The sequence below is a fragment of the Dama dama genome, chromosome 29, assembly GCF_033118175.1.
Source record: "Dama dama isolate Ldn47 chromosome 29, ASM3311817v1, whole genome shotgun sequence".
Lineage (NCBI taxonomy): Eukaryota > Metazoa > Chordata > Mammalia > Artiodactyla > Cervidae > Dama > Dama dama.
In genome coordinates, this window is record NC_083709.1 from 66,458,480 (window position 1) to 66,472,388 (window position 13,909).

Consider the following 13,909-nt stretch of genomic DNA (forward strand, 5'->3'; position numbering starts at 1 on the left):
TTGACCCTGGAGGTTAAGATGTGGGTCATCTCCATGTGGGACAGGGAAGCCCTTGGTACAGAGAATGTGAAGGGTTCCTGTTGCATCTGTGCTGAAAATACAAGCATCTGAGAAGTGTGATAGGCTTTACAACGAGGCCCAGGAAGATAGTGCTGGGAAAGACAGTGCGATTTCATCTGCCAGAGGGTGCTACTCAGGCTATTTCTAGGCTCAGGATGACCCAAGAGTTGTACCAGCCAGCAGAATATGCAGCAAACAGGGGCAAAGGAACGTTGTCCTAGAGATGCAGGAAGCCAGAGGATCACCTGCTCAAGGAGTTCAACTCTATCCTGCTGCTACGAAGTCCCCTTCCCATCTAGCATCCAGATCCATCCCTGATTAGAGAAGCAGGGTGAGGCAACTGTGTGAGAGACGGAGATATTTTCATTCAAGAGAGTCTCAGCAGTATCTTTGTCATTGCTCAGTCGCTAAGTCGTGTCTGCCTCTTTTGCAAACCCATGGACTATAGCCCACCAGGCAAGAATACTGGAGTGGGGTGCCATTATCTGCTCCAGGGGATCTTCCCCATCAAACCCGTGTCTCCTGCATTGGCAGGCGGATTCTTTACGCTGAGCCACCAGGGGAGCCTGAGCAGTGTGGGACTGAGTGTGGAATGATGCAGGCCTGCGTACGTGTTTCCGAGAGGGGCTGGTGCGGCCCCTCCGAGGGAGGTTAGGATGGATGCTCTGTGCGCTCAGGTGCAACGGGACTGCCTTCCCATGTGCGCCTGCCTCAGCACCACCAGTGACTCAGCCCTGGGGCACTCATCTCCAAGGAAGAGCCAGACAGCTGGAACACATCCACTCACCTAGCCTGGTCAGACACGGGAGGACAGAGTCCTGTGATCTGCTGTTTCCCCTGGCATCTGCCTTTGATCTGATCTGACTCACCTTGAGGAGCCCATTTTTTGAGGAGTCATATCCAAATTACTTGGGTTTTGTCACTGACTCATTTTCTCATTTATTCTAATACTGAGTTTTTTATGCCATACAGTGTGCTGGGCGCTGAGGAGATAACCTTTAGTAAGAAATAAGGAAATAAGAACAAGTAACTATAATAAAGTTTGAGCAATACTAGGTTTGGAAAATGTTACTGAGAAAGCACAGAACATTACTGGAAAACACATTTTTGGGGGGTCTTGTCCACAAAGGAAGCAGTGATGTTTACTCTGTGATCTCAGGAGTGATTCTGAGGTGATCGGGTGAGAGGTGGGAAGAATGTTTCAGGAAGACAGAACAGTATGTGCAAAGGTGAGAAATATGAAAGGAATGAAAGAAGTTCAGTGCATCTGGAGCCTAGACGGGGAGGGAAGGGATGTGATGTGAGATGAGGCTCAAGAGGTAGGCAGGGGCTGGATCATGGTGTGCAGTGAAATCCATGAGTAGGTGTTTGTAGTTCATCCTTGTTCTACACAGAGGAAGGACATTGCCAGCACTGCAATTTGGCTGTTTTACAGACAGAGGACTGGAGAGGAGCAACACTAGATGCTGGGAGACAAGCTGAGGGGCTGTTACATCAGTCCATGTGAAAGATGATGGTGGTTTGGACTCTATGGGGTAGAAGCAACGGAGAAGTGGGTGGATTTGAGGATATATTTGAGGGTATATCCAGCAAGACATGGATTTGGAAAGTAAGGGAAGTGGAGAATTCAAGGATGACTTGGGTTTTTGGTTTGAGCATGTGAATGGATGGTAGTAAAAGAACCATCCTTTCTTTTAGTGAGTAAAAGAACACTGTGGTGGGAAGATATCTGGGGAAGAAATCACATGTCAGGTTTTGGACATCAGAGTTCAAAGTGCTTGCAAGGCCATCAAGCGAAGAGATCCAGTATACAACTGGATGTGTTAATTTTGATCTGTCAGAAATGGACTGGCGATTCATCCTTAACATGTAGAAATGGTCATTGGATTTATGAGTATAGATATAATTGTAGACAGAGGGTTGGGTAGAGAAAATCCAGAGTAGAGCCTCAAGAAACACTAACTGACCCGAGAGAAGGAAGAGTCAGTTAGAAACTGGGAGAGAACTGCCTGTCAGTTGGAAGAAGCTCGCAGTGCGGAGTCACAGAAGGTGTGCTATTATAGTTTACTCTAGAGACGTGTTAGCATTTGGCTGGACTTGTGATGGTGCTGAAGCTACCTATGATGTTTGATGGGGTAGGTGGCCGACAGGACCAGAGGAGCACAGCTGGAGCTCCTTGGCTACCTCAGTGACCTGGCAGCCTTCTGCCTGTCAAATCTGAACATAGCAGGAACTCAGGAGAAGGAAATCGTTCCCACCCAGATGTGTTCCTCTCAAGGCTCTGCCTTCAACCTGGTGAGACGTTCAGAAGAATCAGAATGAATCCCAGTCAATGGACCTGAGACCTCCCACAGATTTTGTTGTGTTCTTATCACTTCCTAGAATTGTATTCTCATGTTTTTCTCTGTCTTCACTACTCTGATTCTGATGCCCAGTTGGTTCCCCTTGATTCTTTTTTTTTTTTAAATAATTTTATTTATTTATTTTGCACACGGGCTTAGTTGCTCTGTGACATGTGGGATCTTCCCAGATTTGGGATCAAACCTGAGTCTCCTGCATTGGCAGGCAGATTCTTTACCACTGAGGCACCAGGGAAGTCCTTGCCTTGGTTCTTGATCTTTAATTTAGTTTAGCTAGCTTGCCCTTTCTGAGAAGTAGCCTCCATATATACATACTTCCCTTTTTAAAAAAAAATTATTTTATATTGGAGTATAGTTGACTCACAATGTATTAGTTTCAAGTGTACGGCATTCAGTTATACACACACATGTATCCTTTTTCAAATTCTTTTCTCATTAGGTTATTAACAGTGAGCAGAGTTCCCTGTGCTGGACCGTGGGTACTGTTGGTAGTCTATTTTAAATGCAGCAGTGTGTGCAGATATACATATTTCTAATAAGCCCTCTGCTTGGCTGGCCAGCCCTGGAAGGCACCCCCTTACGCACCCCTAATGAGCAGTCACCACAGGGCACTGCCCAGCTTCATAAGGCCGAAGTGATGTAGGTGTTTCCTTTACCCTCTCTGGGGCGCTGGTGGCTCTGGGCCTTGATAGTTCTATTCTCAGTCATCATCTTCTCTTGCTTGACTGAAACATATTCATTATGTTAAAGTGGTTCTACCTTTCAGTGAAGCTTGGCTTTTATATCTGTTATTCTGGACTCGTATCTGGGCCCAGTCTTCATTTCTTTTTTCATTTATTTCTGCTCTGATCTTTGTGGGGGGTGGTGTTGCACTTTTTCTAACTGCTTTAGGTGCAAGGTTAGGTGGGCTCAGTCTCGCTCATGGCCTTAAGGCTTTTGACGACTTTTCCTGTGTAGTAGTATTCTGTGGCACTTTCTATCATGTGCTTTCTTTCCTGCCAGGATTATTCAAAAATTGGCCCCAAATCGCCATCCTCCTATTCCAAAAGTCTATAACCTCTATGTTCCATGTACTGGGTCTGAGGGATGCTTGTAACCCTTAGCTTATTTCAGGACCTATGATCTATACATACTCTGGGTCTAAATAATGAATCTATAAGCCCAGTGGTGGCTTGCAATTTCTATATAGAATCTTCAGGGAAGAAATCTGATTGGAAGGGAAGGGAGGCAGTTAAGGAGATTTGTTTTGAAGCTGAATCCATAAGAGTAAGGTGGTCAGCCAACTAGGACCAACCACCAGAAAAATAAAAAACAGAGTTATGATTAATAAAAAAATAAATTTTGTTCATATAAGTGAGTTTTATAAATAGAGAATCTAAGGCCTTTAAAAAATATTTTGTTGGCTAATTGTTTCATTTACTTAGTTTCTTCCTTCTCCAAACAAAGTATGATACCATTATCCTGAGAGTTTTAAACGCATGCTTTGCTGACCTCTTCTATTTGTGTATTGTTATTTGGTTTACTTTATGGCATGGAGGAAGGAGTTTACGGCCATTGATGCCAACAACTCCTCTTCAGATCCTCCAAACAGTCTTCCCCTTGGTGAGTTACACTGTAAAATTCTAATCATTAGTGTTGCACAATATCAAAATGCCTTGTATATGTCACAATGACAGCACACTAGCGCACACCCAGGGAAACAAGGTCATGTTCCTCCTGAAACTCAGGTGGTAGATAATGCCATGACTGTGGATGAACTCACCCACCGAGGAAATGATTTATGGGGAGAAGAATGCAGAAAGCGGCAGGCCAGTGCATGGGGGCAGTGTGGAGGGGACGACCACAGTTCCGAGGAGGAAGAGGATCCCCAGCACAGTGAGTGATCAGTGGACACTGAAACGGAAGGATGACTGGGAGGATGAGCTGCGATGGGAGCCATGGTAAGAGATTTAACAAGAAGGTGATGCTGACAGACAGTGCCAAGTGTGTTTGAAGTAGAATGGAGGAACTTGCTTCATCTGTAGAGTATGAACTTCACTGGGCTCTTCCTCCTCTCAACCATTTATAAAAATTTTACACTAGATGATTCACTTCTAGTCAACAAGTGTTTATTGAACTGCATACTAACTGTGGTGGGGTTGTATAAAAGAGGCGGAAGATGTCTTAAAGTAATATGTCTTTTTTTTTTTTTAAAAAAAGGTTATTTTTACTTATTTATGGGCTGTGCCAGGTCTTAGTTGTGGCATGTGGGATCTTTAGTTGTGGCATGTGGGATCTAGTTCCCGGACCAGGGATCGAACCCAGGCTCCCTGCATTGAGAGCTCGGAGTCTTAACCACTGCACCTCCAGGGAAGTCCCAAACATATGTCTTTATAAATAAATCTCCTGGTTAACTTGTAAATTAAAAACTCCATCAATTTTGACTGGTGTATTGGTTAAATGCAAACTAGAGACATAGTTCAGTGACATTTAAAGAACATCTTTTGGTATCCTTTCATCCCTATGATACCTTTTTTTTTTTTTTTTTAAAGAAAAGCCCTCATATAATTTTTTCTTACTACAAAAGTGATACATAGTCATTGAAAGTTAAGTTATACATAAAATTATAAATTATAACATAGTATCCCCCCAAAATAGTCATCTTTAACATTTTGATTTATTCATCCCGCATTTCTACTAGGTATGTATATGTGTGCATGTTTAATGAAACTGGGCTCATTCCATGCATTTTTCAACTTTCTGTTTTCATGTAGTGATGTATGGTCAACAATTTTGATATCATACAACTCTGAATCAGTGTTTAGTGGGCTGTGTGGATTTTAATGTTTGAGTATAGTATACTTTTAAAAATTTTTATAGGAGTATAGTTGATTTACAATGTTGTGTTAGTTTCAGGTATAGAGCAAAGTGGATCAGTTACACATGTATCTACTCTTCTTTAGATTCTTTTCCCATTTAGTTCATTACAGAGTATTGAGAAGAGTTCTCTGTGTTATACCATAAATCATTATTAGTTACATACTTCATATTTTAATGTATTATATTATACTATTATATTAATAGTATTGTATATATGTCAATCCCAATCTCCCAATTTACCCCTCCTCCCTCCTTTCCCTCCTGGTAACCATAAGTCTGTTTTCTACATCTGTGACTCTGTTTCTGTTTTGTAAGTAGTTCGTGTGTTCAGCTGTGTTTTAGATTTCTCATATAAGTGATATGATATGATATTTGTCTGTCTCTGTCTGACCCACTCCACTCAGCGTGACACTGTCTGGGACCATCCATGTTGCTGCAAATGGCACCATTTCATTCTTTTTATGGCTGAGTACCCGTAGCTGATTCTAAGAAGATGACGGTCAGTGGTGGTTTGATGGATGGTGCGTGGATAACCTCTTGGAGACACAGCCGCTGTCCACCTCACCACCAGCGGGTGAACCCGTGCATCCTCTTGCTCTTTCAGAGACTCCTAGGGTTAGTGCTGCAGCTCACTTTCCCTTCTAAAGCCTTCAGTTTTCCTGGGCACATATGAATTTAAGAATTCTCTACACTCCTGGGTCCTCAGGACACTCAGCCTCCAGCACCCTGCACCCCCATAATAGCACATGTACCACCCCTGAGAGGCTGGCCACTGGAGCTCCGGACAAGGCAGGCTGCCCAGGCCCGTCACTGGATGGGCCACATCCAGTAGGCCCACTAGGTATGTGCTTGGGACAAAGCAGGGCCCCCAAACAGATTTGGAGGAAATGATTTTGAGATAGATATATATATATATGTATATATACATATATATATATATATATATATATTTATTTATTTATTTTAATGTGCAAGCAGTTACTATGGGAAAAAATAAAATTTATTGTACTTAATATTTACACTTACATTGTGTTGTATTATAAGTGTAAAGGATTGACTTTATTTTCATTGATTTTTTGGCAGGTGGAATACCATAATCTAAATTTTAGTTTCTAAAGACCCTAAGCTAGCTGTATGCAGGTCCATTCTCCTCTTTAATTTATCGGAATTTTAGGAGGGGGGAGGAAATTCCTTGTCCTTGTCAGCAGCCTTTTCCCCATATTATCCTGAAGACAGGGAAGTAGTCAGTCCATAATGCTTCTTCCTCTCTCTTTCCCCCAATTCTTTTTCTCTCTTACTCTTGTGTGTTCTTTTGGGAGAAGAGGAAAGTCAATTCTGTCTCTTCGTTCCTCTGTGTAATTCAGTCTGGACCTGTACCAATAGCAGTGAGTTTGAATTTAGCAATGGTGACATCAGGGTCTTTGCTCTTGATAGCAGTCAGTTCACTTTTGGTTTAGCTGCCACATGTCGTGTTCAGCCAGGAGAACAGAAACTACTGTAAGTATTTAAATTAGAAGGAATTTCATCCAGAGAACTAGCTATACAAGTGAAGGAAGACCTGGGAAGTTATTCAAGGGAAGGCAAGGCAAGCCAGAGATTAGCAACAGCAGGAATCTTCTGTCATCCCTAGGCTGGGGGAACAAGGATGAGTCGGAAGCTGGAACTCGGGAGCGCCTACCTGAGGGCAGCGGCAGCTACCGGGGACACACAGCTTCTGCAGGAGATGCTGGCCAAGGTGGAAGGAGAAGGGGAGGAAATACTCCCGCTCTCTCACTTCCGACTGAGTTCTGTTCTTCTGCCAGTGCCCTTTGTTGACGGGATTCAGCGGGGACTCCAGGAGCCAAGGGCCCAGTCTGTGAGTGTCAGACTTGCTGGAGAGGGGGTGGCGTGGATCTGATAAGAAACAGGCCAAGGACGAAGGCGTGGGTAGGGCAGGAAGGAGCCTGTCAGCACTTTGCCACGGCGACTCGTGCTTGTCCTTCCTAGTCAGTACACTTCTTGGGGGGTGGGGGCGGTCAGGCAGCGAGCTATATTCTGACTTATTTTTGTGTCCTCTGAAGACCTCTCAATAAAATATTTGTTATACTGAACCAAATTTAAACTAGAGTTTCTAACTCCTGGTCACATATCACTGACTGGCTCCTCTTCTTAGGCTTTTCAATGAAGAGATGAAAATGTTGAAAACCTTTGCACATTTGTTATGAAAACAAGCAGACACATTCTTTTCAAAGATTTCACCTTTCCAGAATATGACCTCAAACTGCTGATGCTGGGGTCTAGTTCCTCCTCTTTGGGTAGGAAACATCTGTAATGATTACATAATAATGAACATGTATATCGTGTTGTACAACTTACAACACACTTTTACATTTATTTTCATCATGAGTAGGTTTTAATCTGGGGATCCTGGAATCTGTTTATTTGTCCTCTGTCAGATTACCATAAAGTTTGGGTTTGAAAGAAAAACATCAGGGTTCTCTTCTTGTTTTCTTCTGAATCACAGGTACTGGACCATCTTCTTGCCCTTTTGGACAGACAATCTGGTTACTCTCAGTAGTTGGTGGGTCATGTCCTCAGCTGCTGTTTGGTGGGAGAGACTGGCATCACATTACCGCTCCATCTTTCTCTCTCAGATCTAGCAGGTGTTTGAGGGCAGTGACTGTCTCATATACTCACATAGAGTCTCTGCAGTCATATATAGCACACCTGTTGTTTTTAGAGCCCTATTCTCATCCAAATATGTATATATGTTGACCCTTGAATAATGCGGGGCTTTTGAGTGCCAACCCTGCAGGCAGTCTAAAATTCATGCATAACTACATAGTTGGCCCTCCGTATGTGGTTCCTCATCTGTGGTTTCAACCAACTGTGTAGTACTGTAGTACCGATATAATTGAAAAAAAAATCTGCGAGTAAGTGGATATCATGGCATGATACTGAAAAATAAGTTGAATAGTGTTAAGCAATCAGAATAGTTTGGATTAAACATTTCATTTAGAAAACTGACATCTAGCACAGACTGCTTCTGAGTGTATGCCTGTCGCTAAATGTCTGACCTTCCAGGATTTGCTTTATCTGCACAGATACTACTCCTTCCTCTTACATTACAACAGTGAACTGTCTCTTCCTGACTGCTTTCTCTTAGCTTAAGACTTGTTAATCTGGGGTCCTTTGGCCTTCAAGGGTTTCAGAAGATCCTGGGTCAATGTGTCCCCAAAATGATAATGCAAAATTTTGTGTGTAATATGTATATGTGCCTTTTTGGGGAGGGTGGGGGTGAGGAGAGAAAGTGTCCATGGCTTTCATCCAGTGTTCTGCCCCCAACCTAGCTCTATCTTCTTTCTTTATTCTGCCTAAACCTTCAACTCCCAGTTCTTTCCCTCACTCAGAAGATAGCTTTGCACCTTCATCTTGGAATGCAGTTGAGTTCTTTCTTTCGTCTAACTTTTCCTTCACTTCAGCATTCTATAGAAGATATTGAGTTCCTATTGCCCTGGAGTTGGTGACGAGGGTCTAAAAATGAGGACAGAGAAACACTAAGCATCACACATTCTGGAGAGAGCTGCTAATGGCCTGGGTCAGTCAGCCTCTCGAGGTAGCAGAACTGGTCCTGGTACCTCTAAGCACTAACCCCACCCATCCCTCATCACCTTATCACCTCACCTCGTTTCCAGTCTGTGCAAATTGTATGATGACTCAAGGGAGGGAGTCATGAGCCTAGCAGCCAGTACCTCCGCCTTCTTTTGCCCCCCAGACCAAGCAGGAGGGTATCAAAGAGAGTCTACAGAAAGAGACTAATTTCTGTTTCCCTGGCTAGACTGTCTGTTTGGACAATGGACTTATTTAGCTCTGCATTTATCTAAGAAGAAAGGCAATTAAGCGTGGACAGACAGAAGGGGCTTAGCAGTAGAATAGCCTGCTTTCCTCCTGTTTGTCTTAGCATGGGAATGTGAGTTTCTTGTGGTTCTGGGGACATGGAGGAAGATAGCTGGACTTGAGCCATTCTGCTGGTAGTCCATGCAAGAGGCTCCCTGCTGGACAGAGGCTAACAGGGTTAAAGGGGCAGGATGGTCTACACTGGGGCACAGCTCAGTGGAGAGGCCTCGCAAGTGCCATAAGAGATCTGGCATTTTGATGTCTGTCAAACAACAGGCTGGGCTGGCCTGTCACCCACAGCCAACAGTGGTTTGTAGTAACAATTACCTAGAAGCTAGACCCCCTTCTAGAGAACCTTCTAGAGAAGCAGAAGAGAAGATGGAGAAGCCATAGGAGGGAACAGGCTCTCCACTTCAGGCTCCTTCAGCCATGGCTCAGGTTGGGCTGGAAGAGGGAAGGACATGATTTCTGTGTTGGATCTGAGACTGGAGTTTAAATGAGTTGGGTTGGACCAATCTTTCACATAACTAAAAGGGAGCAGAGAGACGTGGAATCTGTTTGTGCTGCTGTGAGACATGTCAAGGCACAGAGGAAGACTCTTATGGGGTGGGTGGGAGTGTTTATACCCATCTAAGTTCAATGCTCAACCAACAGTTACATTGATCTATCACTAAACCCATCCCTGAATCCACTGTCCCATCTTCCCCTGCAGTCTAAGAGGAAATAATTCTTTTCCTGTAAAGTGAGTTCCTTCACCTGTACTCTTGTTTATTCATTGAGAGAACATTTATTTGATGTCTTAAATTTATTGCCAGTGTTGAGGTACAAAGGTTGAACATGAAGGAATTCTTTCCCTTGTGGAATGCACAGATTAGTGGGGTAGAGTACAAGGTAACTACCTGCTGTAAAAACAATGTATTAAGAGTTATTAAAAGGGGACTGGAAGGTCTCAAAGAAGAATAATAGTCAGAAAGCAAAAGAAGACAAGACATTTCAGGCTGATGGAAAAACAGTGGGTATGGACTACAGGGACTGTGTCCACTTGGGGAACAACAGACGGCTCTGTGTGTTGGGAAGTCAGACTTGGCAGCAGACGAGGATGGGGAGAAAGGCAGGAGGCAGATCCTGATGGGCTGACCTGCTTGTTCTCTATCCTGTAGATCATGGTGCTTCATCGCAATGGTACTGCCCCGGGAGGGGCATCATGGACATTTGTGGGTCATTTTTCACTGTGATGTGATAGAAGGTGGGTGCTACTGGCATTTCAGCAGTTAGGGGCCACAGATGCTAGACTCTACAATGTGAGAATACTTCCACATAGTTAAGAATATATTGTTTTAAAGTAGATATCTGCTTATACCGCTAGGTCATATCTTTTATGAGAGAAGTACTTTTTTTTTTTTTTTTTTTTGCCACACTACACAGCATGTGGGATCTTAGTTCCTGACCAGGGATCAAACATTTGCCCCCTGCAGTGGAAGCCTGGAGTCTTAACCACCAGGCCACTGGCACAGTCTGAGAATGACTTTTATCCTGTTAATCTTTGTACTTCAACACTAGCAATATGTTTTTTATGTCAAATGTGCTGAGTTCAGCATAATTTTTGAATCTGGGCTATTGTTACTAATTCTAATATTGATGTATAATCTAGTACATTTTTTAAATGATATGGTTTCTGATCTTACTTCTTTTAAACCCTAACTTATTCATTCCGTACAATTAGGTACAAGAAACTGAGTGTTTCAGTAAGTCTTCTGTATTTCATTATAAGCTATTGTTTTTTATGTCTCTTTTGTATTAGATTTAGGGCATTGTAATGGTGTTTTGAAATTATGTGTATAGACCACTTATGTATTCCATTCTAGGATAGTAAGGGTGCTATTATTTAAAATGTTTATTAGAAGAAGGGAGACTTAGGTCTGATAGGATCAAGAGCCACCATCATTGGTAGCCACTGGTTTCCAAAGTATTGTTTGAAGCCACAGAGCTCAGATGTTTTGCTCATGAGCTCCCTAAAATAGCAATAACTCCTCACACAGCTTTACACTGAAATCTAACATTTACTATTCAAGTTAATAGGAGACAGAAAATATTAATCACTTCATAAGTTGAGGACTGATTGTAATCATAAAAAATATTTCATGATGATTTGATGAAGTAGATTTTAAATATCTTATGGAATAATGCATGCCAAATATAAAATAAGTTACTGGATTTTTTATCCATGGATATTTTTCAGTGTATCTGCATTTTTGGTGGCCCACAAAACTTTCCAATTACATTTTTTTTTAAGTCAGGTTATTGAGGTATAATTTATAGATGGTAAAACCCAAATGTGTACTCTGGTTACTTTTAAAAGAAAGTATGTCACTAATGTATTTTCCTTTGGCTATGCCAATTGTAGGAAATCTCAGAATGGGCTTAACACCCCATTTCCAATGCCAGGTTTTACGCATAATAGAAGTCTGTATCTGGTGGGAAAGACAGGAAGCCCCAGTAGTTTAAGGCATTAGCTAGACTTTAAATGTCTCCCTAGACCAATGTGTTCATTTATATATCTGTTTGTTGGGTGTATTGACACTCTGGAACAATTCATCCTAGTAAAGTTTGGTGGGGTGAGGGACAGGCCTTTCTTCGTCAAGTGAGGGAAGGACTGTGTGAGTACCAGTTCATTCTCCGGCAGGTGAATTTTTGGCAACAGTACATGTGGAAGACGAGGATCTGGAAATGAGTTCCCTTGAAACCATCTGTACATACATGGCCCGTAGAACATCCTTCTGTTCTCTCCCTGTTCGGAAGCTTTTGCCCAGAGGTTCAGAGCCTAGGAGGTCTGTCTGAGAGAGTGCCAAGGGCAGAGGGTAAGGATTGGGGGCTCACCTCTGCTACTTCACTGGGGCACCTGGGCTGCTTTTCTGTTTTACATTTAAACTTGTGTTTGAAGGCAGGGTTTTGCTGCTAAAAACAACATGTTGCAAAGCACAGCTTCCATGGAGAATCAGAGATCAAAGCGCATGGTGGCTTCTCCTGACAATTCTTAAGTGGCTTCTTAGGAAATCACTGGCTCTCCATGAAAAAAACTACTCTTCTGTGCCATCTTTTCACAAAATTTGTGTTTGTGACCCTTGCAGTATGTACCATTTCAGCTTTTAGGATACATATCCTGATAGGTAAGTTAGAAGCCGGGATTTGATTTGAAAATATTTTAAAACATTTAACTTAGAAAAATGTGTGTAAACTCAAAGTAAAAAACCTTTGACCCTTTAAACAATAATAGCAGCTCTTTGAATATTGAATATGATGAGAAGGTGACCTCAAAGTCTAGAACCATGCTGTATGGAGGGGCAGGGGAGTCAGGAGGGGGATGGGAGTGGGCCACATGAGCAATAATGGGGGTTTGACTTGTTTTCCGGATTGTCTCTTTCCCTCACTGGGGCTATAAGAAATAATGTAGAATTTTAGTGAGGTCTTTTCTGCCTTTAATATGTTTCACTATTATTTTTTTCTTTTTTTTTTGGTTTTTCACTACAGCCACAAGGCGTGTGGGGTCTTGTGGGATCTTTGTTCCCTGACCAGGGATTGAACCCACACCGTTGCAGTGAAAGTGTGGAGTCCTAACCATTGGACTCCCAGGGAATTTCCACCATGTTTCTTTTTTTATACTGCCTTCTCCTCTCTCTTACTGAAATGCTGCACTTGCAAATGTATCTTTCCTGTCTTGTTTTATCTTACTTTCCATAACTGCTCTCTGTCCTCTGTTGGCAAGTTCCCTCGGACCTGTCTTGTGTGCAAGCGACAAGCTCGTATAAGTCAAAGCCTTTTTCCGCAAGTGAGGTTGGTTAAGCAGAGAAAAGGCGGCAAGGTGTTTCATTTCTCTGGAATCCTATGGGCTTTGAGGCACAGTCTGGTGTATAACAAGCCAGAGGGTCCAGAGTTAGCTGTGAAATCAGGTAAGTTACAAGTGTTACAAGTTCGGTACTAAACCGGGAGTCTGTTTGGGGCATCAAGGCTTAACATGGAGATTGTCATGAGCCCAAATCCCATGTTGGTCTCAGAACTCAGCAAGGGTCTTGAGGCTCCTTTGGCCAGAGTGTGACAGGCCTCAGGATTTCTTCGTGTTAAGGAACAGAGCAACTTGGAAACTACCTTAACTTCTGTTGCTGTTTAGTTGCTAAATCATGTCCGACTCTTTGCGACCCCATGGACTGTAACCCACCAGGTTTCTCTGTCCATGGGATTTCCCAGGGAAGAATACTGGAGTGGGTTGCCATTTCCTTCTCCACTAGTTGGGGAACTAGATCCCATATGCCATGCTAAGAGTTCACATGCTGCAACTAAAGATCCCACATACTGCAAGGAAGATGAAAGATCCTGTGTGCCTCAGCTAAGACCCTGAGCAGAAAATTAAAAAAAAAAAAAAAAAAAAAAAACCATGTAGGGTTGGGGGAGAGGGGCAGGAGAGGAAGCTATGGGATTTCTCTCTCAGAGACTCAGTTTTCAATTATCTTTAAATAATTGAAGTGAAATATCTTGAAATATTTGAAGAGGAGTGAACAATATATTTATAAGATTCCTCCTAGCACTGAAATTCTGTGATTCTGGCAGAGACTGTGTCATTTGGATTTGCTTCTCTGATTAAAATGTGTGTAGTTGCTTGAAAAGTATTTGGTTGATTGTATGTGAAGTTAAGAGTCATGTCTTTTTTGGGTTGTCCCATTACCCGTTTGTCTGGTCTATCCTTCTTTTCCTTGCTCAGA